Source organism: Danio rerio, chromosome 3 (genome assembly GCF_052040795.2).
Source record: "Danio rerio strain M-AB ecotype USA chromosome 3, GRCz13ab, whole genome shotgun sequence".
Taxonomy (NCBI): domain Eukaryota; kingdom Metazoa; phylum Chordata; class Actinopteri; order Cypriniformes; family Danionidae; genus Danio; species Danio rerio.
The window spans coordinates 1,211,129-1,218,602 of record NC_141023.1 but is presented as its reverse complement, the minus strand read 5'-3'; positions in this window follow the sequence as shown (position 1 = coordinate 1,218,602).

The window sequence follows — 7,474 nt, the reverse complement described above, 5'->3', positions numbered from 1 at the left end:
CACCCCCGATCTCCAATGCCATCAGAAACCTCATCTAATCAGGTGCCAACATAGACCTTTCTACACTCCTTTCACCCATAGCACCTCCCTCGGCAGAACGACAGGTGGATTGCGGCAAATTCACTATTACCCTTAAACCACCAGTTAGTTCACAAACTCGCACACTTTCCATTGCCGAATTCCACGTAGCCTTCGCACGATACACAGAAACCATCTGCTCAGTTTTTCCCCATAGGAGGCGCGAGCTGAACGACTATATGGCCATCATCTCGGAGCTCGCGCTCTCCTATGGGGGAACACATTTCTACACATATCACAAATTATTCTTAGCTAAATGCGCAATTCGCGTCACTCAGTGGAATCAGTGCACTTATTGGGGGGCTTTGGACACTGATCTCCACAACAGAGTATTCTTAGGATGTCGCAATCTATCCTGCGTGGTCTGCCGCTCTAACCTACACCCGACCACTTCCTGTCCCTTCGTAATTCCCTCCGCCGATAAAGAACTACAAACCCCAAAATCCACCAGCTACGTACCTCGCCCTTCTACTTCTGCTATCCCCTCTCTACTTCCTCCTCCCTCCTCTCAACACCCTCCTTTTTCTCAAACCTGTCAGAACTTCAACATTGCTAGATGCTTTCGCCACCCGTGCAAATTCCTGCACACTTGCAATTACTGCAACGGTGCACACGCTCTTGTCGTCTGCCAAGTACTTAAAGCAAATAAAAAACATAGAAACTACTTGTCGACTCCTGTTGATATTTCTAATGTGTATTTTGAATTATGCTTGCACCCTGATCCTAACTTTTCTGAATTTCTCATTTCAGGTCTGTCTAACGGATTCCACCCTGGTGTTTCGACCCTTCCTTCCTATAACCTCGCATGGCCTAATCTTCAATCCGCTAACGCTGAACCAGATGTGGTGGAGCATCTAATCAAGAAAGAGATCGATAACAAATTTATAATCGGTCCCTTTCTTACCCCCCATTTAGCACCTATCGGATTAGCCCAATTAGCGTAGCAACCAGAAAATTTTCTGAGAAAAAACGACTAATAATCGACCTGTGTTCTCCTCATAATTCCGCCTTTTCAAGCATTAACAGTTTAATTTCACCCGACAAATTCTCATTGAACTACCATGATATAGACCAAGCAATTTCTCTAATTAAACTCCTCGGCCGTAACGCTTGGCTCGCTAAAGTTGACATTACGTCATAACACCCCGATTTCTGGCATCTTTTCGCCATCAATTGGAAATCCCAATTTTACTTTGCAGTCCGTCTTACGTTCGGCTGCAGAAGCAGCCACAAAATTTTCGATATGCTTTCAGAAGCCATATGCTGTATTCTCGCTAATAATTACGAAATCCCGCACGTAGTCCACCTCCTTGATGATTTCCTCATCATCTCTCCCCCTCATACACCACCTGCTCAACACCTAGCGACTACTAAAGCTGTTTTCGCTAAGCTGGGTATTCCCCTTGCAGAAGAAAAAAACCGCTGGACCCAGCACTTGCATAGAATTCCTGGGCATAAATTTGGACTCCTAAAAACTTGAAGCTTCGCTGCCCAAAGAAAAAAATCGATCGAATCATTTCTCTATCTTCCATATTTTTGGAAAAACAAGAATGTTCTAAACGCGAACTGCTATAAATATTAGGACATCTTAATTTCGCCATGCGTATCATTCCTCAGGGACGCCCGTTTATCACTCACCTCCTACAACTCGCAGCTTCCGTCCACAGCTTAGGCGAAAACATAACTTTATCCGAACCCTGCCGCAACAAACTCAGCCTGTGGATTTCCTTCCTTAAGTGCTGGAACGGCTGCTCATTCTTGTACAGCAATCTAATTTCATCCCCCGTAGACATCCAGCTTTACACGGACGCAGCTCCCTCGGTAGGATTCGGTGGTTTTTATCAGGGCCGCTGGTTCGCCTCTGATTGGCCCCCACAAATGTTGGAAATTCCTCTACCTCAATATTCGTCTGCTTTATTCGAATTATACCCCATAGTAGCCGCTTCCTTATTATAGGGAGACGAATGGTCTGCCTCTAGCATTCTCATACACTGTGACAACGAAGCCGTTGTGCACTGCATTAACAGAGGGCGATTTCACTCTCCCGCTTTAATGCCGCTTCTCCGTCACCTTATTTGGACTGCAGCCAAAAAACAATTTATCATAACTGCTGTACATGTGCCCGGATTTTATAACCAAATTGCTGACTCTCTTTCTCGCTTTGTTTTCCAGAGATTCAGACAATTAGCGCCGGAGGCAAAGCAGCACCCGACTCCCATCCCTCCTTATTCAGAGATGATATTCCAATAAATCATCCAATGCATGAGCTGCACCAAACATCCATATCCCTCATTCTGCAGGCAGTGGCTCCAAGGACCTTACAAGCATATCTCACTGCATGGAAAACATTCAAACACTTTCATTTCACATACAACACCATATTCCCAGATTTCTCCCTGCTTACAATAAGCTCATTTATTACACACCTTCATTCTCACACAACTGCCATTCACCCTTCAGCTGGGGCCTCCACCCGCCCTCCATCCTTCCCGTCTCTAGCTGGAGATGGCACTTGCAGCTCTATCTTCCGCAGGAGAGCCCAAAAGAGCTTAGACTCCTGCTGGAGTCAGGTAATATCGGCCCCCCAAGGCCTTAATTTACCCCATTTTATATATATATTAGGGATGTGCGGAGCAGCCGGTATTTGTATTTGTATTTGTTGAGGGGGGAAAAGTATTTGTATTTGTATTCGAGTAAAATTCAAAATGGCGCAAAAATATATATTTTTTCTATTACACTTCTAATTTACGTTATAGTGAAAGTATTGTTTAATTATACCCATTATATAAATTATAGATATGCAATATTGGCTGTTGTTTTTGAACATGTGATAAGAAATGTCATTGAAAAGAAAATAACATAGAAGCCATTATCTCATCCATGGTTAAACCAACAACTAATAAAATACCATTGTGACTATTATGAACCCCACCACCACCGTTCGTGTTGAAGGACGCTGAATAGACAATAAAAACAAATAATACTTCAAAAAACTGTTCTTCTTCTGAAAGAACTTCTTTCCAATGCACAGAATTCCAAATACTAATATTAACTAAATAAATCTAAATAAAACCCTGCCCGGGAGATCTGGCAGAACAAAAGTATTCTATATAATACTAAACTACAGCCCTGAACTTATACTAAACTAATACTACAGCCCTGCTATTATCATCTGCCAGCCACAAAAAAAGACACAAAGTTTGTTTGTTTGTTTTTTTTATGTTTGAAACTGACTTGCTGGGGCAGAATATGGCTGTGTTGATGCTTTTAGGATGCTTTTAGTGCATGTGATAATACATTACATAGAAGGTTGCGCGGTGCTCTGTTCAGTGAGAAGCGCTCTCTATGGCAAGCCTTTTTAGCATTTAAATCTTTGTTCTGACTCCATAAATATATTAGAGATATCTCTAATTATATTTTGACTAGTCATAATTATAATTCCACTACTCAGAATGACAATTAGACATATCTGCAATTACAATTGTACTAGTACGAAATCAGATGAATTTTGACTAGTAACAATTGTAATTGATATCTCTGAGTTTTTACTAGTCATAATACATTTAGAGATATCTTTAATTCATCATATTTAGAGTTATTTACAAATATATTTGAAGATATCTCTAATTAATTTACTAAAAGTCTAATTACAGTTGTAGATATCTTGAATTGGATTTTTGACTAGTCAAAATTCATTTGGAGATATCTCTAATTACAATTGTGACTAATCAAAACTCATTTAGAGATATCTGCAAATATTTTTCAATGGAAGTCAATGGAGGAATATGACTAGTCTATCATAATATATTTGCAGATATCTCCAATCTGACTAGTCGAATTATAATTATGACAAGTCAAAATATAATTAGAGATATCTCTAAATATATTTATGGATAGTCTGAACAAGGTTTAAATGCTAAAACGGCTTGCCATACGCTCTCATCCAGTAGCACAGTGGAGAGTTCTCTAGTTATATCGTGTCAGTCGTTTGATATACAGTGACATGCAGTCAAATATTTCGCCAAACAGTCCTTAGGGATGCGGTGACACGCAGTCAGATATTTCACCGGACAGATCCGCCACTTTTGGCGCGCATAAACAATCATAAAGCTCTCGTGCTGCAAGAATGAGGAGGTCTGCTGAAGGCGCGCAGCTGTCGTGCAGTGAGGAGTTTGCGTCTTTAATAAACTACGGCAGTTTGCGATCACTGAACAGTAAGAATGATTAATAAATCCATATGAAACAACCCCTTAAAAGTCACGTCTCGCTTTCAGTTTCGGGCTTTGGCGCGTTTTGCCTCTCTCTCTCTCTCTCTCTCTCTCTCTCTCTCTCTCACGCGGGCATGCACTGTGGTCTCATGAGGAAACGCTGCTTTTTGATATAGTGTTTTTCTTGCTCCCGAATACAAATAATTTTTCAAGTATTTGTTCGAATCAAGTATTCGTAAAAACACGCTATTCGTGCCTTTCCGAATACCGTATTCGGGTTCGGCTCCACCCTTAATATATATATATATATATATATATATATATCTATATATATATATATATATATATATATATATATATATATATATACACACACACACACACATACATATACATATATATTTATATATAGGGCTGTCACCTCACAGCTCTATCTCCGCAAGGAGTGTTCCTCTAGCAATTACTCCTTTGGAGTCCCTGACCCCCCCTGCAGCCCTTGTCACCCCCCATCCAGCTGGAGTCTTCACTTCCCATTCCTTATTATTTGACTCTAACTGGATCCCCGTCCACCCCACAGCTCTGACCCCCGCAGGGGTTTCCCTAAGTCTCTACTCCAGCAGGATTATTCATAGCCCACGCCAACTCTGCTCGGGTTCCCGCAGGAGCCTGTATCACCCTTTGCTCCCATTGGAGCCCCCTTTGCTTTCTTTTCAAAACCACTATATCCAGCAGCCGGATATAGCATTTCAAGCCTTTCGGGGAGTTTCTTCGAATACACGGCTGCTGTCCCGAGTCCCAAGCATTTGGGGAGCTCTCGAGAACACCTGACCTCGTACTTCCCTCACATGCTTTATGGACCTGGCGGGAGCCCTGGGCTCAACTATCTCCGAGCTCAGGGTTCTCTCCCAGGACAGCATGCCAAACCTGCTAACTTGCTAACAAGTTGTCAAACAGTATCTAAGTGTGAACTCTTGAAATGAAGTTTCACAAGCTAATTTCGAGTGGAGCACGTGATATGATTGACTGCAGCTGGCCACTCATCTACACTCATTAGCTAGCCAATCGGATCGATCCAAACTCACTATAAATAACCTAGCTAAGATCTACTCCCTTATCTTCGTTTTCCGAAGAAACCCCCCATCCCTCAATGAATGAGTATGGATGTTTTCCAGTGATGGGTTGCAGCTGGAAGGGCATCCACTGCACAGAACATGTGCTGGATGGGTTGGCGGTTCATTCCACTGTAACAACCCCAGATTAATAAAGGGATCAAGCCGAAAAGAAAATGAATGAATGAATTAAATAAGGAATTTACTGTTGTGTCCTCAGAGGAAAAACACACACACACACACGGATTTAAACATGCATTTATATATAAACTGTGAAATGTATGCTACATTACAATCGTGACATTCTGAAATAATATTTTACATCAAATAAACATTAACATGTCGTCTGCATTTTATATGTAAACATTTACAAAAGGTCAGTAATAAAAGCCTTTCTGTACCTGCATGGCTGGTAGATGGACGGTCCCCTGTGCTGAATCCTGTGTCTGTATCTGTGCAGCTGCTGGGTGCCTGTGTAGCAGTGCTGGATGATGCCACCTCATCTTCTTTTGTAGCAAATTTCAGCATTAAACCTGCATGCACGACACAGAAGACATTAGTCATTTAAAGAGAAACTCATGACACACCATTAAGACAATGGGCTAGTCAAGCACTCTTCATAATGTTTCTAAACTACAAGCAAAACGTGGCTTTAACTTGCACTGTAATCTATAGTGACAAACACTGGCCTGTGCTGTCAGTATAGATCAAAGACATCTGCCAGTTTTAGTCTAAGAATTAATGAGTGTGTTTTAAACAAACAGTTATTGTTGACATTCAGAAACATGTCAACATAAAGGAATCCATGCAATAAAATGCTTTCTGGCCCGTGGCTTATCAGTACAGTAATGTGACTCATTTCACACTATTGAGCTTTCAGAAATTTCTGAATATTACTCAGTTTTGTTATTTCATAGAGTAATGCTCAAACATGGAAAACTGGCCTATTAAAACACACCATTCCAACAAATTAAAGCCTGAATAGACTTTACTGTCATTGCAGTAACACAACACAATTCCCTTGGCAGCTCTGAGAGAGAACAGCAGCAATAAGAAATGTAGAAATAGACAAAACAAGAAAGAAAGCTAAGTGCACTGAATTACAGTATCTTATACATCCAGTAGAAAGAGTGTGCTGTGCATGAGTATGAATCTGCTGTGCAAACAGAAGTCTTGCACTAGTTACTAATAATAATTACGTTTGTGCAATTAGCAGCAACATGCAGAAGAGGGGAAAACGACTTGGACTCTTAAGAAAACTCATAGAGCATGTCCTGTCATAGTTCAAAACACAATACACAGCAGCAAAGCAAGAAAAAAAAAGACTGTAAACTACAAATCAGGCAGAATTGGTGGAGTTGTGGCGAAGTTAAACGTGAATCGACTTTGTGGTTGTTTCCTCTGATCTCCGGCCACATGTCGTGGACACTCGGGTAAAGAGAGGGGCAGAATTGTCAACTATCTCCACCTGGTAGTCAGCTAAATCCTCTGGCAGAGGAAGAGGCCAAACAGACCCGGCAGACCCAAACATATTGAGAGGGTCCGCTGGGAACGTCTGGCAGAACCACATGTCAGAGGGGTTTCCAACCCTCACCTCCAGAAGAACTTTGACCAGATCCCAAGAGAGGCAGGAGACATCAAGACAGAGTGGTCCATGCTCTCAGACTCCATTGTTGATGCAGCATTGAGAAGCTGTGTCTGTAAGGCCTGTGGTGCCTGTCATGGCAGCAACCCACTGAGATGGTGGTGGATACCAGAAGTAAGAGATGCCGTCAAGCTGGAGAAGGACTTTTACCAGGTCTGGATGGTTTGTGGGACTCATGAGGCAGCTGATGGCTACCAACAGCCTAAGCATGCTGGGAAGAGTTTGGCTAGACTATAGAAGAGGACTACCGGTTGACCTGAAAGAGATTCTGGTAAACTGTCTGGTGCGTCAGGAAGGGGAAGCAGTTCTTCATCAACATCGTTTATAGTGGAAGTAGGGATCTGTGTTGGATGGTGAAAAGAATACAATCCCCATGCAATCCCACTGACAGACCTTCCTTTCTGGAAGCAGAGACCGAGGATGCAGGGCTGGAC